The sequence below is a fragment of the Micromys minutus genome, assembly GCF_963924665.1.
Source record: "Micromys minutus genome assembly, chromosome: 24".
Lineage (NCBI taxonomy): Eukaryota > Metazoa > Chordata > Mammalia > Rodentia > Muridae > Micromys > Micromys minutus.
The window spans coordinates 7,091,366-7,117,032 of NC_137959.1; the positions used below are offsets into that span (position 1 = coordinate 7,091,366).

General features: G+C 39.5%; 1 protein-coding gene and 1 pseudogene across 3 annotated transcripts in view; one reads left to right on the forward strand and one right to left on the reverse strand.

The window, feature by feature from the left end:
- Positions 1-5,961: 5,961 nt before the first annotated feature.
- Positions 5,962-6,404, reverse strand: LOC308436359 (large ribosomal subunit protein uL15-like; annotated as a pseudogene). The gene has a single exon. The product of its transcript is annotated as a large ribosomal subunit protein uL15-like (transcript).
- Positions 6,405-24,006: 17,602 nt separating this feature from the next.
- Positions 24,007-25,667, forward strand: part of INPP4B (inositol polyphosphate-4-phosphatase type II B) — a 297,538-nt gene continuing 295,877 nt past the window's right edge. For both annotated transcript variants that reach the window (XM_080937277.1, XM_080937279.1), the window contains exon 1: positions 24,007-24,238. The gene's annotated coding sequence lies outside the window, so the exon portion shown is untranslated. The remainder of the gene's footprint in view (positions 24,239-25,667) is intronic.

The following is a 25,667-nucleotide window of genomic DNA, read 5'->3' on the forward strand; positions in this document are numbered from 1 at the left end:
TCATTGTGTAGATATACCACATTTTCTTTTCTTTTCATTTCTTTTTTTTTTTTTTTTTTTTTTTTTTTTTTTTTTTTTTTTTTTGATGTATCTGCTCCATTATTTTCTTCTTTTTTTCAAAACGGCTTTATTTTACAAAACAAAGATAAATGTACAGATTTTAAACATTTTTTGCTTAAAATTATACATTTTTGTCAGTACTGTTTTTTCAGACATTGAAATAATTTTTACATAGAACCATGTGAATATATTTTTTTCGTCAGAACTTGATTTTTTTCAAGGGCTTGACAGTATGCATTGAAAACCTAATAGTTACAATAAGCGTAAAGTACATGCAAAACAAAATGGAACATGGAAATAGTCAAAGTCTTCTTGTTTTGTAAATATATGTATATTTTTTTTGTTTTCTTTATTTCTTGGACTTCATACAGTCTGTGAGTTGTTTCTGGGGGAGTGCAAGCCTCTGGGGTTAGCATCCCACTATCAGTGACTGCATATTATGTCTGTTCTTTTGTGACTGGGTTATCTCACTCAGGATGATATTCTCTAGATGCAGCCATTTTCTTAAGAATTTGGTTAAGTCATTGTTTCTGGTGGCTGAGTAGTATTCCATTGTGTATATGTACCACAATTTTTGTATCCATTCATCTTCTGAAGGACATCTGGGTTCCTTCCAGCTTCTGGTTATTATAAATAGAGCCACTATGAACATTGTCGTACATATATCTTTGTTGTGTATTGAAGGGTCTCTGGGGTATATGCCCAGAAGTGGAATAGCTGGGTCTTCAGGTAGTACTATATCCAATTTTCTGAGGTATCGCCAGACAGATTTCCAGAGTGGTTGTATTAGCTTGCAACCCCACCAACAGTGGAGAAGTGTTCCTCTTTCTCCGCAGCCTCGCCAGCATCTGCTGTCATCTGAGTTTTGGATCTTGTCCAATCTGACTGGTGTGAGGTGGTATCTCAGGGTTGTTTTGATTTGCATTTCCCTGATGGCTAAGGATGTCGAGCACTTCCTCAGGTGTTTCTCTGCCATTCGGTGTTCCTCAACTGAAAATGTTTTGTTTAGCTCTGTACCCCATTTTTTAATAGGGTTATTTGATTCTCTGGTGTCTAGCTTTTTGAGTTCCTTGTACACCTTGGATATTAGGCCTCTATCTGATGTGGTGTTGGTAAAGATATTTTCCCATTCTGTTGGTTGCCGTTTTGTTTTCTTGACGATGTCTTTAGCCTTACAGAAAGTTTGCAATCTCATTAAGTCCCATTTGTTAATCTTTGATCTTAGAGCTTGAGCCATTGGTGTTTTGTTCAGGAAATTTTCTCCTGTACCTATGTGTTCTAAGGTTTTCCCTACTTTCTCATCTAATAGTTTCAGTGTATCTGGTTTAATGTGGAGATCTTTGATCCACTTACACTTGAGCTTTGTACAAGGAGATAAGAAAGGGTCTATTTTCATTCTTTTGCATGCTGAGTTCCAGTTGGACCAGCACCATTTGTTGAATAGGCTGTCCTTTTTCCATTGAATGTTTACTGCTCCTTTGTCAAAAATCAGGTGACCATATACATGAGGGCTCATTTCTGGATCTTCTATTCTATTCCATTGATCCACATGCCTATTTCTGTACTAGTACCATGCAGTTTTCAGCACAATTGCCTTGTAATATAGCTTGAAGTCAGGGATAGTGATTCCCGCAGATGTTTTTTTGTTGTTGAGGATGGATTTCGCTATTCTAGGTCTTTTGTTATTCCATATGAAATTGCACATTGATCTTTCCAATTCCATGAAGAACTGGGTTGGAATTTTGATGGGGATTGCATTGAATCTGTAGATTGCTTTTGGTAGGATGGCCATTTTTAAGATGTTGATTTTTCCAATCCATGAGCATGGGAGATCTTTCCATTTTCTGAGATCCTCCTCAATTTCTTTTTTTAGAGGTTTGAAGTTCTTGTCATACAGGTCCTTCACTTGCTTAGTTAGAGTCACACCAAGGTATTTCATAGTTTTTGTAATGATTGTGAAGGGTACGTTTTCCCTAATTTCTTTCTCCACATGTTTGTCCTTTGAGTACAGGAAGGCTACTGATTTGTTTGAGTTAATTTTGTATCCAGCCACTTTGCTGAACTTGTTTATCAGCTGTAGGAGTTCTCTGGTGGAATTTTTGGGGTCACTCAAGTACACTATCATGTCATCGGCAAAGAGTGATGTTTTTACCTCTTCCTTTCCGATTTGTATCCCCTTGATCTCCTTTTGCTGTCTAATTGCTCCAGCCAGGACTTCCAGTACTATGTTGAATAGGTAGGGGGAGAGTGGGCAGCCTTGTCGAGTCCCTGATTTTAGTGGGATTGCTTCAAGTTTCTCGCCATTAAGTTTGATGTTGGCTGTTGGTTTGCTGTATATTGCTTTTATAATGTTTAAGTATGGGCCATGGATTCCTGTTCTTTCCAGGACTTTTAACATGAAGGGGTGTTGGATTTTGTTGAATGCTTTCTCAGCGTCTAGTGAGATGACCATGTGATTTTGGTCTTTGAGTTTGTTTATATGGTGGATTACGTTGATGGATTTCCTTATGTTAAACCATCCCTGCATCCCAGGGATGAAGCCTACTTGGTCATGATGAATGATCGTTTTGATGTGTTCTTGGATTCGGTTTGCAAGGATTTTGTTGAGTATTTTTGCATCAATGTTCATAAGTGAGATTGGTCTGAAGTACTCTTTCCTTGTAGGGTCTTTGTGTGGTTTAGGTACTAGGGTTATTGTAGCCTCAAAAAATGAGTTGGGAAATATTCCATCTGATTCTATCTTTTGGAATAGTTTGGCGAGTATTGGTGTTATATCCTCAATAAAAGTCTGATAAAATTCTGCACTGAACCTGTCTGCACCTGGGCTTTTTTTGGTTGGGAGGCTTTTGATGACTTCTTCTATTTCTTTAGGTGTTATAGGGTTATTTAGATGGTTTACTTGGTCTTGGTTTAACTTTGGGACCTTGTATTTTTCTAGGAATTCATCCATTTCCTCCAGATTTTTCAATTTTGTGGAGTATAGTTTTTGTAGTAGGATCTGATGATTTCTTGAATTTCCTCAGTTTCAGTTGTTATGTCCCCACTTTCCTTTCTGATTTTGTTAATTTGGATACTCTCTCTTTGCCCTCTAGTTAGTCTGGCTAGGGGTTTATCAATCTTGTTGATTTTCTCAAAGAACCAACTCTTGGTTTTGTTGATTTTTTCAATGGTTCTTTTTGTTTCTATTTGGTCTATTTCTGCCCTAATTTTGATTATTTCTTGCCGTCTACTCTTTTTGGGTATATCTGCTTCCTTTTGTTCTAGGGCTTTTAGCTGTGCTGTCAGGTTGCTGATGTGAGCTCTCTCCAGTTTTTTTTTTGGAAGCACTTAGGGCTATGAGTTTTCCTCTCAATACTGCTTTCATTGCATCTCATAGGTTTGGGTATGTTGTGTTTTCGTTTTCGTTGAATTCTAGAAAATCCTTAATTTCTTTCTTTATTTCTTCTTTGACCCTGCTATCCTTTAACAGAGCATTGTTTAGTTTCCATGTGTATGTGGGCTTTTTGTTGTCTTTGTTGTTGTTAAAGACCAGTCGTAGACCATGGTGATCTGAGAGGATGCATGGAAGTATTTCAATCTTCTTATATCGATGAAGGCTTGTTCTGTGTCCAATTATGTGGTCAATTTTCAAGAAGGTGCCATGGGGTGGTGAGAAGAAGTTGTATTCTTTTACTTTGGGATAGTATGTTCTGTATATATCTATTAATTCTAGTTGGTTCAACGTCTCTGCTAGTTTTGCAGTGTCCTTGTTCAGTTTCTGTTTCCCTGATCTGTCCATTGGTGAGAGTGGGGTATTAAAGTCTCCCACTATTATTGTGTGGGGTGAAATGTATTTTTTGAGCTTTAGTAGGGTTTCTTTTATGAATGTGGCTGATTTTTTATTTGGAGCATATAAGTTAAGAATTGAGAGTTTCTCCTGACAGATTTCCCCGGTAATGAGTAAAAAGTGTCCTTCCTTATCTTTTTTGATAACTTTTGGTTGGAAATTTACTTTATTCGATATTAGAATAGCCACTCCAGCTTGCTTCTTGGAGCTGTTTGCTTGGAAGTTTTTTTCCCACCCTTTTACTCTGAGATAGTGTCTGTCTTTGTCTCTGAGATGAGTTTCCTGTATGCAGCAAAAGGCTGGATTTTGTTTATGTATCCAGTCTGATAGCCTATGTCTCTTTATTGGGGAGTTGAGACCATTTATGTTAATAGATATCAAGGAATAGTTGTTTCTGTTTCCTGCCATTATTGGTTTTTTGGGTTGAGTTGTGTCTGTGTTTTTTTCTTCTTTTAGTTTTCTTGTTTAGGAGTTTTCTTGTTCTTACTAGGCTGTATTTTCCCTCATTGTATTGGGTTTTCCACATATAATTTGTTGTAGTGCTGGGTTTGTGGTCAAATATTGTGTGAATTTTGATTTGTCTTGAAATATCTTCGTCTCTCCATCGATGGTGATTGATAGTTTTGCTGATACCACATTTTCTTTATCAGTTCTTGAGCCGAGAAATATCTGCTTTGTTTCCAGTTTCTAGCTATTACAAATAAAGCTTCTGTGAACATAGTTGAGCAAGTATATATGTGGGATACCTGGGCTTCAATTGAACATATGTTCAGGACTTGTATAGGTAGGTTGTGGGGAAGAACTATCCCCAGGTTTCTGAAAAACTGCTTCACTGATTTTTAAAGTGATTGTAAAAGTTTCTACTCCCACCAGCAATTGAGAACTGTTTCCCTTGCAATCACTTTTTTTTTTTAAATCTCAGCCATTCTGATAGATGTAAGATGAGCCACAGAATTGTTTGATTTGCATTTACCTGATAAATAAGGACTTTGAACATTTCTTTAAATATTGCTGAGCCAATAGTGATTCCTATGATGAAAATTTTGTTTAGATCTGTACCCCATTTTTAACTGGGTTATTTGGGTAGTTGGTGTCTAACCTTTTTTTTTATATTCTGTCTTGTATAACCATTTTTTTAAATTGAACAACTTTATTTTAAAAAAACAGAGATAAATATACAGACATTAAAACATTTTTGCATAAAAGTATATGAATATACTTTTGTTAGTACTTGATTTTTTAAAGGTTTGATGGTATGCATTAAAATCTTACTAGTTACAATGGGCATAAATTACATGTAAAACAAGATGTAACCTTGAAATAGTCAAAGTTTTCTTGGTTTGTAAAGATTAAACATAATTATTTTTCTTTTTTTTCTGGCCTTTGTTTTTCTTGAACTTCATATAGTCTGTGAGTTGTTTCTGGGGTGTTCAGAGCTTTCTGGGATTAGTATCTAATTATCATTTTCTTAAGAATTTCATAAAGTAATTGTTTCTGATAGCTGAGTAATACTCCATCGTGTAAATACACTTCTTATAGGATAGACAGAGTTGGGTTAAAGGTTTTGTGTAAATACACTGCTTATAGAATAGACAGAGTTGGGTTAAAGGTTTTGTGGGTGAGTTGGTGACCTTATGCCTCCACTGGGAATTCTGCAGACTCCATATCCCCGGCTGCTAGACATCTCAGCTAGAGTCCCTTTATTGATTCCTGCAGCCTGTGTCCTACAGATGTTCCCATAGCCCTAGGATGTTCCCTCTGCAGGCCCTTTCCTACTCAGTTCCCTCCCTCCACATCTCCATGATTATTTTATTTCCCCTTCTGAATGAGACTCACACACCCTTCCCTGGTTCTTCCTTGTTATTTAGCTAATATCCACGTATAGTGAGTACATGCCATACATTTTCTTTTGGATCTGGGTTAGCTCATTCAGGATGATATTTTCAAGTTCCATCCATTTGCTGACAGATTTCACAATCATTAATAGTTGAATAGTATTCCATTGCATAAATGAACCGCATTTTCTTTTTCTTTCTTTTGAAAATGTTAGCATTTAATTAACCTCTGAAGTGACTTTAAGCCACCAGAACATAGGCACCTCCAACACCCTTAATCTTTTCTTCAGCTTTTCTGCTGAAGAACTTGGCCTTCATGATGACAGGTTCCTTAGAGAGCTTTCCCTTCACCAGAACTTTGTAGTAGCCTGATTGAACAACGTCAGTGATGGGAGCAGCTCCAGTCTTGTTCTTTGCTGCACTGGCCCGTGTCTGCTCGCTGACTGACGTCTATAATCCAGGTTGACGGTTGGGGCGAAGCTCTGGCTCCTCTTCAAGTGGCAATGCCTCATTCCAACGTTCCCAAAGTAACCTGGATGATATTTGTCAAAGGTGATCCTGTGGTGATGTGTGCCTCCAGCATTCCTGCAGCCTCCTGGGTGCTTGTGGTACTTAGCAATGTGGCTGTGGCCGTGACTCACGTGGCCCCAGAGTTTCCAGGTCTTCCTCAGTCTGGATAGCATGGCAGTAGCAGAAAAAAAAAGAGAGAGAGAGAGAACCACATGTTCTTTATCCATTCTTTGGAAAAGGGACATCTGGGTGTTTTCCAGTTTCTGGCTATTATAAATATAACAATTATAAACATCGTTGAGCAAGCAATAAGTGCCTCCATAAAGAAATTGGAGAGATTAAGTAGGAACTTAATATCACACCTGAAAGTTCGAGAACACAAAAAAGTAAACACACACAAGTATAGTAGACACCAGGAAATAATCAAATTCAGGTCAGAAATCAATAAATTAGAAAAAAAACGAAAATAATACAAAGCATCAACAAAATCAATAGCTGGTTCTTTGAGAAAACAGAACAGACAAATCCTTAGCTGAACTAACTAAAATGTAGAGAGAAAATATCCAATTTAACAAGATCAGAACTGAAATGGGGGCACATAACAATAGACACTGAGAAAATCCAAACAATCATTAGTACTTGCTTCAAAAGCCTGTACTCTACAAAATTGGAAAATCTAAATGAAATGGATGATTTTACCGAATTTGAGTCAAGGTCAAGTAAAGAGATTCATTATTTTAAATTTCACACAATGCGATGGTTGCCCCTCATCATGCTTATTTTTCAAATGAGAGACATTTGCTATGAACAGGTTCTATAATGAGCTCAGTGTTGAGCAAACGCAGGGTCTTGGGGCCAGATAATGGGCTCTTGCATCACAGTAACCCAGCAGACAACTGCGAGCTCGAAGATGAGCCTTCCAAAGATCTTATGGGTGACTATCCAGCAATGGTCCAAGTTAAATTTGCCTGATTCTGAAGCTCTACATTTGACCATAGAACCACATCCTGCCCTTCTCATTCTTGTTCATTGGGAGTCTCCAGCACATGAGACAGGCAGAGCTGTATTGTGCTAGGCATGCTGTGATATGGGACATGAAAGATGTGCTGCATTTACTGCAGCTGTACTGAGGAAAGAGTGATGAAATGATTCTGGTATCAGAAGCAGTATCTCAGAGGAAATGGCTCTGGATCCACATCTTGATGGACAAACCATATCTCATTTGGCTTAGAAGGAACACATGATACTACACAGAGTTGTAAGCTGCAGAGAACATAAAATTCTGGAGCTCCCTTCCAACCAAGAGGCAGTTGGTACCAATTTACACCCTTTTCTTACAATCACACTCTAAAATAGGAAAGAGCCAGAAATCCTCTAAGACCTTTTGCTCTTACTACATGTATATTAAACACTTGTGATCAGTCCTTAAACATTGTTAAACAGCTACTAAAGTACATCAAGTTATCATGACCAAGTGAGTTCTTCTGATGTTAGGATCCATGACAAATAAAATTCAAGAGATGACTCTAAGATATACAGAGAGGACTGCCATTGTATTGTATCCAGATAAGTATCAGTTTAGATATTTGTAAAGTTTTCTACAGAGCTTTGAACTATGTCAGTTTTGTTAATAGTGGGTAATCAGTCATACAATGGAGGAGATATTTTTCTAAGCAAGCATTTAGTAAGGACACAATAACAAAAATTAATATGATGCATTTGTACTTCAGGCTATATTGAACCTGGGCTGAGAACTTAGTAGCTCACATTCTAAGAGTTTGGGATGTGTGAGTAACTTGATAGCTTCGATAACTTGATGAATACTATCAAAACTATTATCTATCTAGCTGTGTGGTTATAGAATATGTGCAGTATCATTGAATGCCATATACAAAATTAAAAGGGGATTTCTATCCCCCACAGAAGATTACTGGGCAAATTAAATGAATTGATACGTGTAATCCACTTAAACCAGCATGTGACATACTGTCAGATTTTTTTATTGTTATGAATATTTCTTGAATGGGTCTATGCATCACAGTCACTGATTCCTTGAACATGTAATCTGGACCCTTCAATCTTTGTAACTAGTGATCCTTACAACCTACAGATTACCTTCTAAAGGCTGAATACTTTGTCTTCTCCCCGGTGCCATAATAGATTTCTAAGGTCCTTTTCCTTATTCCCATTTCTTTGACAAGGCCAACCCTTTGTACAAATGGTGTTGAATGACAATATGAAGGCTTCTAGATTTTAACTACAAAGTCCATTCCTCTCTGGTTGATTGTTAAAAGTCCAGGAATGGCAGAGAGAAGAGAAAGGAAAGGTTATGTAAGACAGCACAGTTGTTTTTGCATTGCTGCAATAATTAGAAATTTAATGAAAAGAGAGAAAATGAGCCAATTAGAATATCTTAACAGGTCTGCTGTGTGACAGTGGCTCCCCCAAACCAAAGATTTAGGGCATTCTGCACGTAGACCTTTGCCTTTCTCTTTAATGCTTGTCTAAAAGCCAGTGTGACACTGTCTGCAGCTGTTGGAAAACATGGCATAAGACACCAAGCCGGAGCACGTCATAGCAAGCTTTTCCTTCTTGTTTCTTGTTGCCAGGCCATTTGCTTTTTCATGCAGCTGCTTTTGGGTGGGATTGGTGTATCTTCTCTGTCACATTTCCCTCTGTGTACGATACTTCGGGAGCTCTTAATGAAAGTGACGACTCTTACCAAATCCCACCATTGCTCTAAGTTGACTGTTATTATTGGAATCTTTTAGTCATGGCCCACAGTTCTTATCCAGTTTATCTCCCCTTCTATGTTATTTACTTAGTTACTTTCTCCCATGTGCTGTCTAGTTGCTGAGAGCACTGGTCACTACAATGATATGTTTTTGAAGTATTTATTGCTACTTATGGGTGATTGAGAAATGAAGTCTAACTTTCAGGCTTTGTTCACTGGGTGTTTTGACATGGTGTTTAATTTAAAGCCATTGAGGCCGTGGGAGAATAGGATCCCTTAATGTTGTCTGTGGGATTGAATTTTGTCAGTCAACTTTCTTGTTCGGCTTATCAGTGTATCTCAAACCAATTGAGACTCATGCTATGTAGAAAAGAGACCAAGCAGAATGGAGGGGATGAGAAAGAAAAGGTTCTTCTGCAAAAAAACGTCTTTTCTCAATGGCTTCTTTTCGAAGCTTTTACGTTACACAATTGCAAACAACGAACACTGTTCTCTTTTCTAATGAAGGCACTGGGCCTTCTGGGAGACTGAACAACTGGCCTGCAGTTATATCTGAAAGGAAGGCATGTAAAGCTTCTTGATTCTTCTCCCTTTTCTGTCCCAGTCCCTTTGTCACATTAATAAATGACACAAACTGCTGTGATCCAGTGACAAAAATCACTTTTAGCAAACAAGGTATTCCTGTGTCGAAATTTATTCAAAATCAAAGTATTTGTTTTGTTTTGTTTTTAAAAAGATAAATATCCAAAACAATGGACTGACCTAGGGTTTTAAATACTATTTAAGAGCCTTCCCAGAATTCCTAAGATTGGGCTTACTGATAGGTATTTTTGTCCCTAAGATATTTTATACTTTCAGGATGCACTTGTCAGTAAACTATACTCAATGAAATGCCCAAACCTTAGCTCCATGAAGAAAACTTCTCCCTTGTTGACTTGCCTCAGACTTACAACCCACTTCTGTACATGGTGTGTTGAACATATAAAGTGAGTTCAAGCAGTAACAATGTTCTCCACCACTGCTCTTCAATGTAAAGCCATGGGGAGTTCCCATCTGGACCACTTGAAGATACCCTCTGCTATCAATGTGGCTGTGTGTCTCTGGGCACTTCTTTCCTGACACAATAGCCAGAGAAATATATTGTGACATTTCTGTTCCACAACTATGGTCCTCTCATGGCACCCAGTCTCTCAGACTACAAAGTAACGTCCTGAATTCTGCCTAGATCTTACAGAGAAATGCTGGTCTTACCTTAACACACACTACTCTGATCCAGTCCACCTCAGATACCTACTGTTTTTTCTGCTCCTCAAGTGGCTGAACATCACCTACTTATTGAACATATTTGGTTCCTTAGATCACAGGCAGAGGTCAGATCATCCTAGAAGCTTGTTCTGACACTTTCTCTCTACACTTAAAATTTTATTTTATTTTTTGTTTGGAATGCTTGCTTGCAACTTTATGAAACTAAACCACATGGAGGACCTTTGTAGCAGTCAGTAAAGTTCTCTGGGCTGGATGCATGAATGAATTCCAATCTTTATGCCTCTCTCTCTCTCTCTCTCTCTCTCTCTCTCTCTCTCTCTCTCTCTCTCTCTCTCTCTCCATATATATATATAATAATTCTTAGTTTAGTTTACAGCTTCTTAACTTTTTTTTCAGAAGAATAGAGTTTTATGGGCTTTGGGGTTCTGCCAGACAGACCTGACATAAATAATCAGTTATGGGCTGGCATTAGCAAACCAGTTCTATAACCAAGCTGTGTCTGACAGTGAAGATTTAAATCAAACGTGTGCCCAATTTGATGTTCAAAATTCCTCACAAAGCACCTTAGAAACTGCTGTGTTGTGATGCCAGTAGAAAGAGAATGGTTCATGCTGCGACGTTCTTGGGAATAGATACATACACATGGCAACAAGAGGAATCCCTGGCAACTAAGATAACAGAAGTGGATTGGTCTGAAGATTTGAGATTACATTTGAGCCCACGGCATGTCACGGGGAGAAGCAGAGCTAGGCTGCTTTGAGAGCAGGTGGTTGGGCTGCCAGCTCCAGACCTTGGGGTCTGGACTCTGCCCCTGGCTACCTGCATTGTCCATGAAAACATCTCTTCTGCTGCGTTGTTTTTCAGATTGAACAAGAGTTTCCCAAAGTGGCCAGAATGGTGCTCTGTGTATAAGGATCACTTTGTAGTATGTTAGTTAGTATTAGTGTGAATCCTTTGCCCCCTCCAACATCCTAATTCCTTATTTGTTACTTATGCCCCTATTTTCCCACAGTGTTTGACCTAAGTACATAAACATAAGAAATGTCTTGGTAACATAACATTGGGAATTTCACAGATCATTTTCCAATACTTTCATTTAATTGGATCTTCATATGAATATGGTGAGAGTCTATATAATTGCTCATATGTCTAGATGAAGATAGGGGGATATATTTTTAAAAATTAAAGGCATATAGTTGGTACTAGAATCTCTGATCTCGAACTTGTTTTTTCTTATTGTTTGGCATATGGATAGGTTGTATGAAAGTTTTCCCAGATCCAAATAGAGGATGCTTTTCTATTGCTTTTTGTTTATTTCAGACATGGTCATAGTACATAGCCCAGGCTAGACCTCAACTTCCAATCTTCTCGCCACAGCTTCTGAAGTACTGGGATTTCAGACTGCAAGCATGTGCCAGCAGGCCTGCTACAGGCCATTCCTAACTCACACAGGCCCCTGCTTGTTATGGAGGAGTTGTTTCCAATTTAGTGTGATGATTTGAACTACTTCCTTAGTGTTCTGTATTACGGGGATCCGACGAGTCTGTACTCACATAGGTTTTGCTGAGCTGTAGGTCTGTACTATTCTCTCAGAAAACTCAAAATATTCTGGAAAAATAAACTCTCCAGTGTCTTCAGTTTTGACTCGACTGACCCTTTTCTTCCATAGACCAGTGAAGTAGAGGGGTTTGCTTCAAACCATCACAAACTTTCTGCCTTCAACTTGACTAGATAGCTTTCTCACTTCTACATTCTATTGCTATACCAGAATACTTAGCTAACCCACATGTGCCTTTTCAGTCCTGTGAGTCAACATCTTACCACAGAGGACTAGATATTCTCAACATCTCCCTATTCAAAACTTGTACTGAGAATTTTTTCTTCTTAGCACAAAACCTCACATGTGCTTGAAGACTTAAGCCAGAAATGGACCACTTCATTCAAGAGATCCAAAATTGCTTGGGAAAGAAACGCAGTGACAAGGAAATTTAAAAAGATACATTCATTATCCTTCTAGAAACATCTCTTTTTATTTATTTTTTACACTTATTTTCTAATCTACATTTTGCATGTCTTCAATTTTATACTATACTTTAATTTTGTTTCACACAAACACACACACACACACACACACACACACACACACACACACACATATACAGAGAGAGAGAGAGAGGGGGAGAGAGAGAGAGAGAGAGAGAGAGAGAGAGAGAGAGAGAGAGAGAGAGAGAGAGAGAGAGAGAGAGAGAGAAAGACTGTTCCTTGGTTCTGTTTTGCTTGAGACAATGCTTTATATAGTTTTGGCTTAAAACTAACTTATAGAGTTGAGGATGACCTCAAACTTATGTTCTCTTGCCTTTACCTCTGCCTTTTTGGATTAAAGATATATGTTAGCATTCCAAGATATTAAAACTATTGATTTTATACATAAGTACTGAACCCAATATATTTATAAGGAAAATAGAAAAAATTACATTAATTTAAACACCAATCTCTAAAAAGCAAGTTCTGGGTACAATTTCTCCTTGAAACCCTTCTATAGCAATTTAGACTCATTCAGAAATGGCCTTAGTCAGGATTTGTTTGCAGCATACACTGACTCAGTGTGCTGGATAAGAAATCACCCAGGAAGTGGCTGTTCCCTTTGTTCCTTCTTGCCCAGACAAGTAGATGTCAAACTCTCTCTGGAAGCTGCCATACCCTCAATGCAGAATCTAAAGCACTTGCTTCCCACACTCCTAAATTCCAACCAGCTTGCAGCTTCCATTAGAATTCAGCAAAGCAACCTTGTACACACTGTGCTAGCAATCTTGTTTTGCAACCAAGGTCCCCAGTGTCCTGAGACCCTTGTTGGTACCTTCTGTATCCATCAACTATGTTGGCCTTATGTTTTGGAGCAAGATTGTTATCAGTAACCCCTGGCCTTGTTGAATGAATCCATTAACCAGCCTTATGCCTGGTAATAATCCTGTCTGTTCCTGTGTTGATGGCAACTTTCCTGGAAAAATGTTACCTTTGGTGATAGGAAAGTAAGAGTCTCAGTAAAGTTCCCCACCTCTGGCTCTCCCTGGTGATGTGTGTGTGTGTCTTTGTGTCTTTTCATGTGTGTATCTATGTGTGTCTCTGTGTTTGTGTGTCTGTGTGTGTTCATGTGTGGCTGTGTGTTTATGTGTATGTCTGTGTGTGTATGTGTGCATGTGTCTGTGTGTTGTATGTGTATGTGGTGTATCTCTCTGTGTGTCTGTATATGTATGTGTGTCTTTGGATATGTGTGTGTGTGTGTGTGTGTGTGCTTATGTGTGTGCATATGTATATGTGTGTGCATATGTATATGTGTGTCTCTCTGAGTTTGTGTATATGTGTATGTTTTTCTGTGTGTGTGTGTGTGTGTGTGTGTGTCCTAGAGGTCACCTTTGGGTATTATTCGTCAGGTTCCACTTTATTTTTAGAGATAAGGTCTCCCTGGTATGAAGCTCACCAATATGGTTATGCTGGCTGGCAGGGAGTGCCAGGATAGGCACCACCACACCCCTTTATTCATGTGTGTTCTAGGGACAGAAGACACATGATCTTTGCTTAGCACTGACACCGCAGACACCCCTCATGGCATGCTGATGCTCATTTTAGTATTCTGCAGAGGCCGCTGCCTCCTTGCCATGACATCTTCCTGCCTTCTGAAGCAGTGCATATGTTCCTGCAGAAAAGAGCAGCCGAAAGCAGCAAGCACTTGCTGTCTCTCCAAAGTGGAGTGCAGGCTTGGAGCAAGCACAGCCGCGGCCATGCCTGTGTGCTCTGCCTGGTGATGCCAGGACAGTTGACAGTCTGTGGCATGCCATGTTACACAGCAAAATCCAAAGAGATTCGAGCACAGACTTGTTCATAATTCAATTGCTAGAAGATAGAATCTTAGCCACCTAGGTAATATTCATGAAAACAAGACAAAATAGGATTTTCTAAGGATTGACACCAGAGAAGCTGAGGGGGCAGCGGTGAAGTTCAAGAATGGGAGTCTTCTTATACTGACAAGAGTGATCTGATCGAAACAGAATTTGTTCTTTTATATGCAAGTTAGCTGTCTGCAGAGTAGCTGGCAGCGTTGCATGTTTTCTAGCACAGACAGTCATGAATGTTTGCAGAGAACACTGTCCGGGAGAGGAACTTGTTCCTTTTCTTTCCCTGGACTCTCCAATGAATCATTTTGTACTGGTGTTTGCTATCAAGTGTTAATTTAGCATCTCAGTGTTCCCTAAGTGAAGAAGTGAGTTTCATCTTCTTGACCACTGTTTTTCCTCCTGTTATAAATATGTTTTTACTTAACACATGCACACAAACACACATAAAGTGTGGTGACTCATTTTTATATTGTTCTGTATGTTACAATGTAACACATTTTATTTCCAGGCATATTTCCCAAAAACCGGAGCCTAGCCTTTTGGAAGAAAGTAATCAGTTTTATTTATAAGTGAATTGGCTGTAATAGAATTTGGGAGCAATGGGGCTCAAATTTCAATGTAGCAAGAACTGTAGAGCAGTTTCTAAAGCTGGGACTTTTAAATTCCCGCTTGTAAATCATCACCATGATTCCTCAAGAATTCTGTCATCTGCTTCTTCCCTAGAGCATTAGCCTCACAGCTTCCCCAAGTGTTACATGAATTCTACTCTCAGAATACAGAGAGTCTTGAAATTGTGGTTGTGAAGCTAATCCACCATCAGGCAGGCAGGAAATTAACTCTGACTGACATTTGTTAAAGTCAAAAGAGGAGTTTTCATTCCTGAACCTTATATCCCAATCTACAGATATACACTGACTGACTGTCAAAAGAATGGACATTTGCATCTGAGGGGACTGTGGGGCTGCCACTGGTGGCACACAGTCACCCTGGGTATTAGCAGAGCAAAGGATCTGAGCACAGTGCTGCCGGAACAGAACCGTGTTCCAGAAATGACAGTTCTGACAAGTCCCCCACTCTTAGCGTGTTTCATGCATCATCTTACAATCTGCAGGATGGAAACTGAGAAGCACACACTAAAGGTGCTAATGCGGTGTGGGTCGGGGACTCAAGCATTTACATCTGCTCCAGTGTTTGCTTTAATCTATTCCTTGCCATTCCTTGTCACACCAAGCTACATAAACGGGACTGCTATCTTTCTTTTTGAGAACAAGAAATATACTCATTTTAAATTTTAGAATGCAACTTTTTAAAATTTATTTTTCCTTGGCGACTACATAAAGAAAAAGATCTACAAAAATAAAGAAAAATTTAAAATTTCTAATGTTTCCCCTACATACCCACTTTCATATGTTTATTCTTATTTTTCCAAAAGCTCTTGGTTGTGTTGGCAGTTATGCATGGCTTACATATTTTTAGGGCAATATATATATTAATTTTTAGGGAAGTATATATTAATTAAATTATCCCATGCAACACTTAAGGAAAAAATAACAATTTAAGAAATTTCTACATAGATTTAATAAAATGGCTAGTTAACTGGTAGAACCTGGTTTTTTTTGTCCTTGCCCTTGAGTGTCCCAAGTCTTAGAGACAAAAAAGGGCAGCTTCTGCAAACTTACCTTCCAAGATAATGAGAAAAACATGTGTTAAAGGGGAACTTGATGTATTAGAGAAGAAAATAGAAAACTATAAAACCTATGAGAAAAATTACAGATGCAGACATGTTCAATAAAACATAAACAGAAGGAGCAAAGAGAAAAAGGCTAAAAATTAAAAATAAAATACAAGCAGTGAATTAAAGGTGCCTAATCATTTCAGAGAGCAGAGAATGGAGGGGCATGCCAATGAACATCCACCAGCTCAGTAGCCTTAGAGATACGCTCTTCTAGGAAGTAACCGGAAGCTCATGTTACCAAGTGAGCTCAAGGTCCCAGTTGCTGGTGGAGCTCTCCTTGTGTGGGTGTCAGCGCAAAGCACAAACACGGTACACTGTGTAAGAAAAGGTTGCTTTTTTTCACCCTATTGTGTTCTGGAGCTCAGAGCCTGGGACCTAGGCAGCACTGTGACATAAATCTGGAGACCTGTGCTTGCAGAGACGGACATCCCAAGCTTCAGAAAATTTCATCTTGAATTATCTGAGGAAAGGAGGAAAGAACAAATCAATGAAGCAAACAAACAAACAAACAAACCAAACCAGAACAAGAACAATAACAAACCAGCCAGGCAGAGGCAACTAAAAATAAGGAAGCCTAATACACTGAGAAGTAATTAAGGACAGGGGCTAATAGGATCTTGAATGTTCTATATATCTTTTTTGTATGACATAAACTAACTTAATCTAAATGTAATCACTGCTGTACACTGGGAACTGTGAAGCCCTAAAATGGAGTTCAATGATTTACTGGACTAGAAACACAAGCTAAATTGGCTTATCAATTGAATAGTGGCATCTTATTTTCTAGAGCACTAGAAGAAATAACATATAAGTGGTAGTTTGGAGAAATGTAACCAACTGTTAGGAACATGAGAGATGCTAAGACACTGTCCTCAGGCTGCAAAAGTCTTCCTGACTTCTCAGGGAAGAGACTGATCCTTATCACAGAGATATTAGCTAAGTGTCTCTTTGGAGAAACTGGAAACAATGTGGTTATGGCTCTGAAGCCTTGTGTGTATAAAGCCACAGTTCGCACTAGAGCACATCTTGTTGTCTGTAGTGTGGTCTTTCTCAATTTTCACCAGTTTGGGCATATGTCTTCAGGTATTCTCAAGAACAGTCAGAATGCAGAGTTCTTTATACTCACCAGAGTCCAGGGCCCACCTCCAGCAGGATGCAATGGGTTCTAATTTTCTGGTTTTAGTTTTGCTGGAGTGATGATACAACCCAGCACTTGGGGAAATGAGACTGGAGGATCACAAGGTCATCCTTTTGTTCTCTCATTTACACACACATAAAAATGCACATGTTCACACTCACATATTCAAACACACACACAAACACACATACACATGCTTTCTAACACATACTTATACACACTTACCAACTCAAACGTACCCTTATAAACACACATACACACTCACACACATACCCTCTCACACATGTTTTACACTGACACATACACACAAACTCACCCACACACACATACACAAACATATACACACACATACACACATGCTCACAAGGCATACATACTACATTATTTTCCCTCAGGTTGTGACAAAATACTTTAAAAAAGCAATTTAAATAAGACAGGGCTCTCTTTGTCTTCACAGTTTCAAGGATACTGTCTATCATCACAGGGTAGTCATGGCAGCAGGAGCAGGAGGCACCGCCCACATTGCATTCACAATCAGGAATTCAGAAAAGATGAATGTTGGTGCTCAGCTCTTTTTCTTCTTTATATCCTTCCTGAGCTCTGATCCAATTCCAAGGGAAGTTGCCACCCGCATATAGGGCAACTTTTTTTATTTCAATTAAACCAGTCGATATATCGCCTCACAGACATGAGCAGAGGCTTGTCTCCTACATGATTCTAGAGCCTGTTAAGTTAGTAGTCAGTATCAACTATCATAATTTTTATATAGTTTTTATGCAAACTTTGCAAAGTCTTTGTTGTAGTTGTTCCTATTGGGTCACAGAGAATTACTCATTTGCAAAAAGCTACATAGTTCTTTAGGTATGATCCAGCTATTAAACACAATTTTATTCTCAGTCCAAAAAAAAAAAAAAATCATCTTTAGGCTTATTTGGTAGAGTGCTGTCCCAGAACCACAGGGTCCATCTCCAGTAACATATAAGCTATGGATGGGCATGTGCCTGTAACCCCATTATAAGACAGTAGAGCTGGCAGGATTTGAAGTTCAAGGCCATCTTTAGTAACAGGAAGAGTTTGACACCATCCTAGAATACATGAGACCCATCCTGGGATACATGAGATCCTGTCTTCACAACAAAACCCAAACCTAAAATCAAGAGTTATTGATTATACTAGGTAGTGTCTCCTCTGTTACATAATTTCCTCTGGCTAATTTTTATTAGAAAACTTTAGAAGTGTGGAACATTGTAACCCCTCCCCTGAAACACACACATACACACACACTTACACACATACACACACACACACACACACACACACACACAGAGTCCTCATCTGCATAGTTCTTAGAGAGAGAGAGTACACTTTGCCAGTAGTTATTAACAATGAAGGCTGGTGAGGCAAGAAAAATGACTGAGCTTTACAGAAGAAATAGTTCTTAGAGTACAGGGGATGATTGCTTGGGGCTGTCTATGAACACAGGCTACCCTGAAACCTACATCCTGTCCTCCCAAAACCCTGAACCTTGGCATGCTTATTTTAACACCTCAATTTATTTTAAGCTTCAGATCTCTGAGAATTTGACAGCTGTGCTACTCTCTGATGTGAGCCGAGAGAAAGTTTTCAGCTTCCAGCTAACATTGGCTAGAGTGATGGAAATGCTCTCTGACCCTAACAGGCAGGCCATGATCTAGATGACTACATGAACAGAGCTGATGCTTTACTTCACAAGAGCATCTTATAAATGATGGAGTCCTGGCCTTAAGAATAACCCTGAAGATGCCTGATCTTTGACCTCAGGATCCCCAAATATTAGAAGAATTATGAGAGCAAAGGAGAGTCTTTTCTCTTTTTATGAACATCGAAGCATGCTGCAAGCATCTAGAACTGATGCTGGCAACTTCTAGGGCTCAGGCTGAGGTTAGCCAAGGGTGGAAGATGGGCGGTTCTCCTAGTGTTTGCTTACATGGTGGCTGGGACTTCATAGTTTGAGAAAGTCCTAGCATCAGGCTGCAAAGGCTATCTCCTCCCAAGACAAAACGGCTTCGTTTATTTTTACCATTGTTCTTCTATTGAGAACTTCTTTGAAAGAAAGTAAAGTCGCCTGGCTCCTGTACTAACCTGATCGGAAATGTGTTTATCAGCACCTTACTCAACACCAATGGGAGAAGAAAATAAACCCTCCTAATTCTGGATACTATGTCAAAGTCACCAGGAAAGGGATCATTTATAATTAGCCTAGATATTTCTATGAAAAACCATAATGTTGTGATTTATGTAAATTATTCATCCTTTCTTCCTTCCTGCTTTTGACTATAAACCCATCAGCCAATGGACATGCACACATTTTCACCCCAAACTCTTAACATCTGTATATTTAAACTCTTGATCTTGGGAAATGTTTTTTAATAGCAGCTCAGCCCAAAGGAAATTAGTAAGGAGGCAGAAGTAAAGTTAAAATTTACTGATGACTGGATCACTTGAGAGTAGCCATTTAATTCTAAGAGTTGGAATTATTTTTTAATTAACCATTTGGTCTTTAGGAATTCTTATTTTAGTAAATAGATTAACTATACCTAAGATAAGTATATATGCATGCTATATTTTCACATATGGACATATTTGATCATATTTACCACTTACTACTCTCTGTCTCCCTGACACTCCCACCGATTCCATTCCCCATCAGTGTGTTTTACTAGTGTTCCTTGTTAGAATGGTGCTATTTATAAGGACACAGGACCCTGATCAGTGGCTATACCACTAAAACACAGTCTATTCCTTCTCCAACAACAAGTAAATACCCACAGAGCTATTGCAGTAAATATTAAAATGGTGACTTATCCTTTTATCCTATGCTTTGCTGGCTCCCGGGGTGGGGGTGAGGGAGTATCTGGCACATGGCCCTCTATGCAACCTCTATTAAAGGCACCATTCACTCTACTGGCCCTGTTGCTTCTGTCCCGCGTGGTTACAACTGCCCCTTGTGTTTCTTTCCTCCACTGTCCAGTACAAACATGATTCACATCCATCAAATTATTAAGCAGGATTATGTGTTAAATTCTCAATCCCCCTCTCACCCCTTATGGTGTTACACACCTTTAATCTCAGCACCCATTAGGCAGAAGTAGGAGGATCTTTTAGTTCAAGGCCACCCAGGTTTATACCCTGGAAGCAGTTTCAAGGGAATATCTGAGTTTAAGGCCAGCCTGACCTACATATCAAGTTCCAGGTCAGCCACTTCTACATAGTAAGACAGTCTTAAAAATAAATAACAACAAAACCTACCAAAATACTGAGTTGACAAAAGTTAGCAGATTGGACCTTACTGACAGTAATTCTATATAGGAGAGAAGACAGGATATGCAGCCTGAACGCATTTGAGTTGAAGGCTGAGGCAACTTCAATCCCCATGGCTCAAACTTCCCCGAGGCCTTTGTAGAGGAAGCAAGTCCCCAAACCATCAGTGATCAGGGTAATGGGCATCTTTACATTAAGAGTGGCCACTCAGAGAATGGCCTACAGCTGTCTTCTACAGCACAGATTATTCTGTTTTTTTTTTTTTTTTTTTTTTTTTTTTTTTTTTTTTTTTGTAACTATAACACATTACACATAAAAATATTTTAAGATTTTTGTTCTTTTTTTGTGGTGCTGGGGCTCATGTTCAAAGCCTTGCATTTGCTAGGTTAGATTTTTACATCTGTGCTATAAATTCCAAAGTGATGGAATAGAAAAATCATATTTGACCTCTTTTGGATCTTGATTGTAAAAGAACACAAAGGTACATTTAAACTATCTATGGTGTAGAAATGAACAAAACAGAAGCAACAGTCCTCAAATGCCATATGTAGTCTTCTAGTGTTATACATTGAGGAAGAACATTTTTCTAAGGTACTCTTGGAGTAGAGTTCCATGTGTTAAAAGAAAGGGGGAAAGATGCTTTGGAAGACGGATATAACGCTTTTAGATTTTGTAAGCATATATATTTAGGATTCTTGTCTTAGTCACTTTTCTATTACTATGATAATAAACCAGAACCAGGACAATTTATAGAAGGAAGAGTTTAATTTGTGTAGTGGTTTCAGAGTGTTAGAGTCCATGATGGTGGAGCGGGAACATAAGCAACAGTTGAGAGAACACATCTTGACCCAGATACAGGAGAGAGAGAGAGAGAGAGAGAGAGAGAGAGAGAGAGAGAGAGAGAGCCTTGGAAATTACACAAATCTTTTGAAATCTGAAAGCTCTCCCCAATTACATACCTCTTCAACAAAGCCATAGCTCTTAATTAATCCCAAGAAGTCCCACCACCTAAGGAAGGACCAAGCATTCAAATATGTGAGACTATGGGGAGCATTCTTATTCAGACTGTCAGTTCTTCAATAACTACTGAAAAACCCCACATAGATTACATTTCATAACATTCAAATGAGCAGTATCTCCCTGCACTGCCCAGTGATTCAGCCTTCAGCAGTCCTGCAAGGACAGTAGCAGGAGACACAGATCCATGTTCCTCTGCTTTACTTCATGACATGAAGTGTGTCTTACACTGATACTCATAGGGAGATAGGGCTCTGGTAACAGTTTGTAAGGAGTCATCTGAATTGAACTATGTCAGTAAAATTTATGTTACATAATAATAGAATTAAATACTCTTAAGTATTAATATAATGTGATTAGTAAACACGAGTGAGTTTTGCGTGTAAAAGTCCATTTACAAGAAACTCATAGCTCTTTCCACCCTGACTGTGGAGACTGTTGAGTGACACAGATTGTGATTTATTTACTTGGTGCCACAAAAGTAGAAAAGGGGAAAAGCAAGGCTTCGGAATTCCATCTGATATGGGGATTTCTCTATGCCTCTTGCTGCCTTAGTGTTAAGAAACAATGAAGGCTGGGAGCTGTTTGTTAGAAAAAAAGGAGATGAGAACCCAGCCTCCAGAGTCACTATTGTTGCTCCTCTTCTCTGTGCCTGGGTTTGAACATGAGCAGAAGCTGCATACAAACTGTTGTCATCAGTCCCTCTCTAGCCCACTCTCAGGGCCATCTGGAGAACTGCACAGAACCTTCAGTTTTATGTGCTGTCTGTTTTCGTCGGAAGTGCAGCTGAGAGGCACTCTGCTGGAACAGAATAGCTGCTCACTTCTGGGAATAACCACAGCCACAGCGGTGCCCGATAAGAACTCAGAAGGGATGTGACTTATTTTGATCAAAGGTGTCAAGCACTCATAAGACAGAGAGGAGGCTGCCACCAGAGAGTGGGCGAGGTGTTTGTGTGTGAGACTCAAAATCCCCTAGCTTTAAGCTCCAAAGACAAGATGCTTGTCAGCTTAAGTAGAGGTTCACAGTGGAGAGAAAAGCAAGAGTGTTCAAATGAAACACACACCATGAGACAAAGCAAAGAAATGACCAAGCTAACCACCAAAGAACAGGGTGCAGGAAACCTTCCAGGGAAAGAAATTTTCCAGTGGCATATTGATGTTATTGAAACCATGTGTAGGTAGGTTTTTGCTTGATTATCTTAAGATGTAGATTTATCAGGGTAAGCAACAAATTGTGGTAGCAGCGTATCTTCCAAAGGTTGATGCACTTTGCCAGAGATGAGGTTGTTATGCCAAAGAGAGATATCAGAAATCGAGAAAGGATGTTATTATACAGGTAATAAGCAGAGTTCCTCAAAACAGTGAAGATTAACACACACACACACACACACACACACACACACACACACACACACACATATAGTCCATCTGTGCTTTCCTTAGCTTTTCTTGTTTTTCTCAAGGCATATGATTTCAGTAATAAAAAATTAACAATAAAATATCAGACAGGAATAAACTTCCCAAAGTTTGGCAAGATGTTATAAGGTGAAATAACAAGCCCCCGCCCCTGAGCATTACTAATTTATCAGAACTGGACTACACCAGGCTGCTTCCCTTTGAAAGAACCTCTATATGCTCTCATTGTGCTTCTATAAATAAGGTGCTCTGCAAGCCAGGGAAAGGTGGTAATTACATCTATAAATTGCTTTGCTTTCAAGTTTCAATTTTACGCTGTTTTACCTTTGTTCCAGTGGCCCCTCAAATTTCAGAATGTAACACAGCCTTCTTTCCTGCCTGTCTTCCTGGCCATTGAATGGGATAGGGCTGGTGTAGAATGCTGGACACCATCCCCTTTACCAGAGACTGCATGCAGTCTGTGACTGGCCAGCAGTTTGACCCCTGTCTGCTGAGCAAAGGGTGTTTTTTATCAGCCAATTTCAAGAAGTAGAAATACTATTTTAAAATCAAAGGTGGAAAGCAGGGAGGAGAGGAATGACTAGACTTACTCAAAAGGAGTATATTTTATTCCCCCTATTTTTTTTCCTTTCCAAAACTAGAAAATGCTATGTAACAGTAGAAAAAAAATGCTTCAGGGTATGGTGGCTAGGGTTGTAACAGGAGCCAGGCTGTGTTAAGAAAAAGTTCTTAGAATGTGTAGCTCCTAGGCAACAATTAACCAGTCTTTATCTATGGGAGTTGCTCTCTCCCTGGATGGTCCTGAATTCCAGACAGAGGGCTCTTTAACCCCTGGCTGCTTCCTCTTCGGCTTGAGCTCTGTCCTGGCAGGGGTATCAGTCTTCCTGTTTCCACAGTGCAGAGCACTGCAGAGGGCCAGGTTTATACCCAGGTAGGGAGGATCATGAGGAGTGCATTCAGACATTTAACTTAACCCAGCCAGTGTCAACAAGAGACATCTTAGTTTCCTGGCTGTGGCCCAAATTAACTTACTTCATGCAAGAGTGTGAAAGAAGCCCTAGGGGTTATTGGCTAATTAAAGCCCTCTCAGTGCCTGGCTGTGTCTACATTTTCACACACTGAAGCTGCGATCCCGGAGCACTCCAGACTTGCATGTGCTGCAAATGTGGTCAGTGGAAATGAACTCTCAATTCAGCTTGGCAGCACGTGACTTCCTATTTCTGTAAGGTACTTCCAAGAGACTTCCTCTGTAAAGCCAGCTGAGAACCAGGAGATTTCCTTCACCGGCTAGACAAAGTTTACTTCAGCTCTGCACAGAAGTTTGCCCGCGATCGACTGAGTTTCTTTCTCTCTTTTCTGTTCTTTCTGTTTCCTTTGCTGCTGCCAGCCTGCAAGGATCTTGTGGCTCCTGTCAGGGATCGGAAACTGAATACAGTTGTACAGATCTCAGTAAGCCACCCAGTGGAGCAGACCCTGACAAGGTACTCCAGCACAGAAATTGTGGAGGTGAGCCTCACATGTGTTTCTTTCTGGATTTGTCTGCCCCCTCCCTCTCTCCTTCCCTCCCTCTTTCCCTCTCTCCCTCATTCCCTTTCTCCCTCTCTCCCCCCCCTCTCTCACCCCTCTCTCTGTGTAAGCTGCTGTCTCTGTGTGCCTTGTGTTTGCTGATTTCTCCTCCCCCCACCTCTCCCTCTCTCCCGCCCCTCTGAACAGCTGACATAAGTTAACTTGTGGTCTCTGGCTGGCTATTGCTTTTGTCTGTCATTAAGGAACGCAGATCTGAAATTTCTAAGCACATGTAAAGTGAGCACAAGGAGATAAATTGGACTTTTCATTGAAAGATTTTAGTTTTCAGAAAAAAAAATTCCATCTGAATTCCCAAACAGAACAGCATGTTTGTCTGGATATTTGTGTTTCTCAGTGTACACTATTTATCTATGCTGATTTTAAATACAATGGGATAAACATATTTAATGAAAGGAAAAGTATAAAATACTCCCAGAGTTCAAAACAGGTGAAGGGGTTTTTGCTGTCTCCCCAAACACTGGGGCCCAGTCTAGTCCAACAGTAAATACTTTATATTCTGTTAAGTGTTATTTCAAAGTATACAGTATATACTTACTTTTTCAAAGAAAGATATGTGATTAACTTGATTAGCTGTGATGTTTCCAGGCAAAAGCTGCAAATATTACTCATGGGATGAGAGATTTCCTACTTACATTTATTGTTGCTAATACAACATTCCCCATGTATTGAAGGAAATGCATTATTGTGCTGGCTCAGATTCAACAAGACAAGAGTTTCCCTTCAGATGAATTTGTTCTTGTGACAGATTTCACAACCCCAGTGAACAAGAGATACTTGTTTGAACATCCGGGGCTCAGAAGAGTGTGCTCTACAGCTCCTTCAGCTGAGCTTGTTTTTCTTAGTCTTGTGAGTTTCTGCAGTTCAGAACGAGTGTCTCCCCATGAACGCAGCCAGTCTGCTCCAGTCTTGGCTGGCTTAGCTCACTGGTGGCTCTGAAGCTGTGACTGGAAGAAGTGATTCAGACTGCAGTTAGAGTCACTTCTGTTATGAGCCTGACCTAAATCCTGTGTGCAGTCCTGCATTTCCCCCTGCAATTAGCCCTGAATCAGCTTCCTTCCTCTGCTCTCCTGCTGCATGCAGGCAGTTACGAGTCTGCCCCTGTGTGCACCCCCTAAATCTTTAGGATCTAGTGCTGCTACAGTGTATCGTTAGCCCAGAGTTGAATTCAAAGTAGTTGTCTGCATAGAAAGGCAGTTTGACCAAAACTGTAAAGTCATTTTCTTAATGAAAACACTTAAGGTATTATTGTAACGTTGTTACCTTTTGAACACTGGAAAATTTTAAAGTAACCTGTTGCTTGTTCTTTTTCTACTTCCCCATTAGTCTTCTGTAATAAAACATGCATACC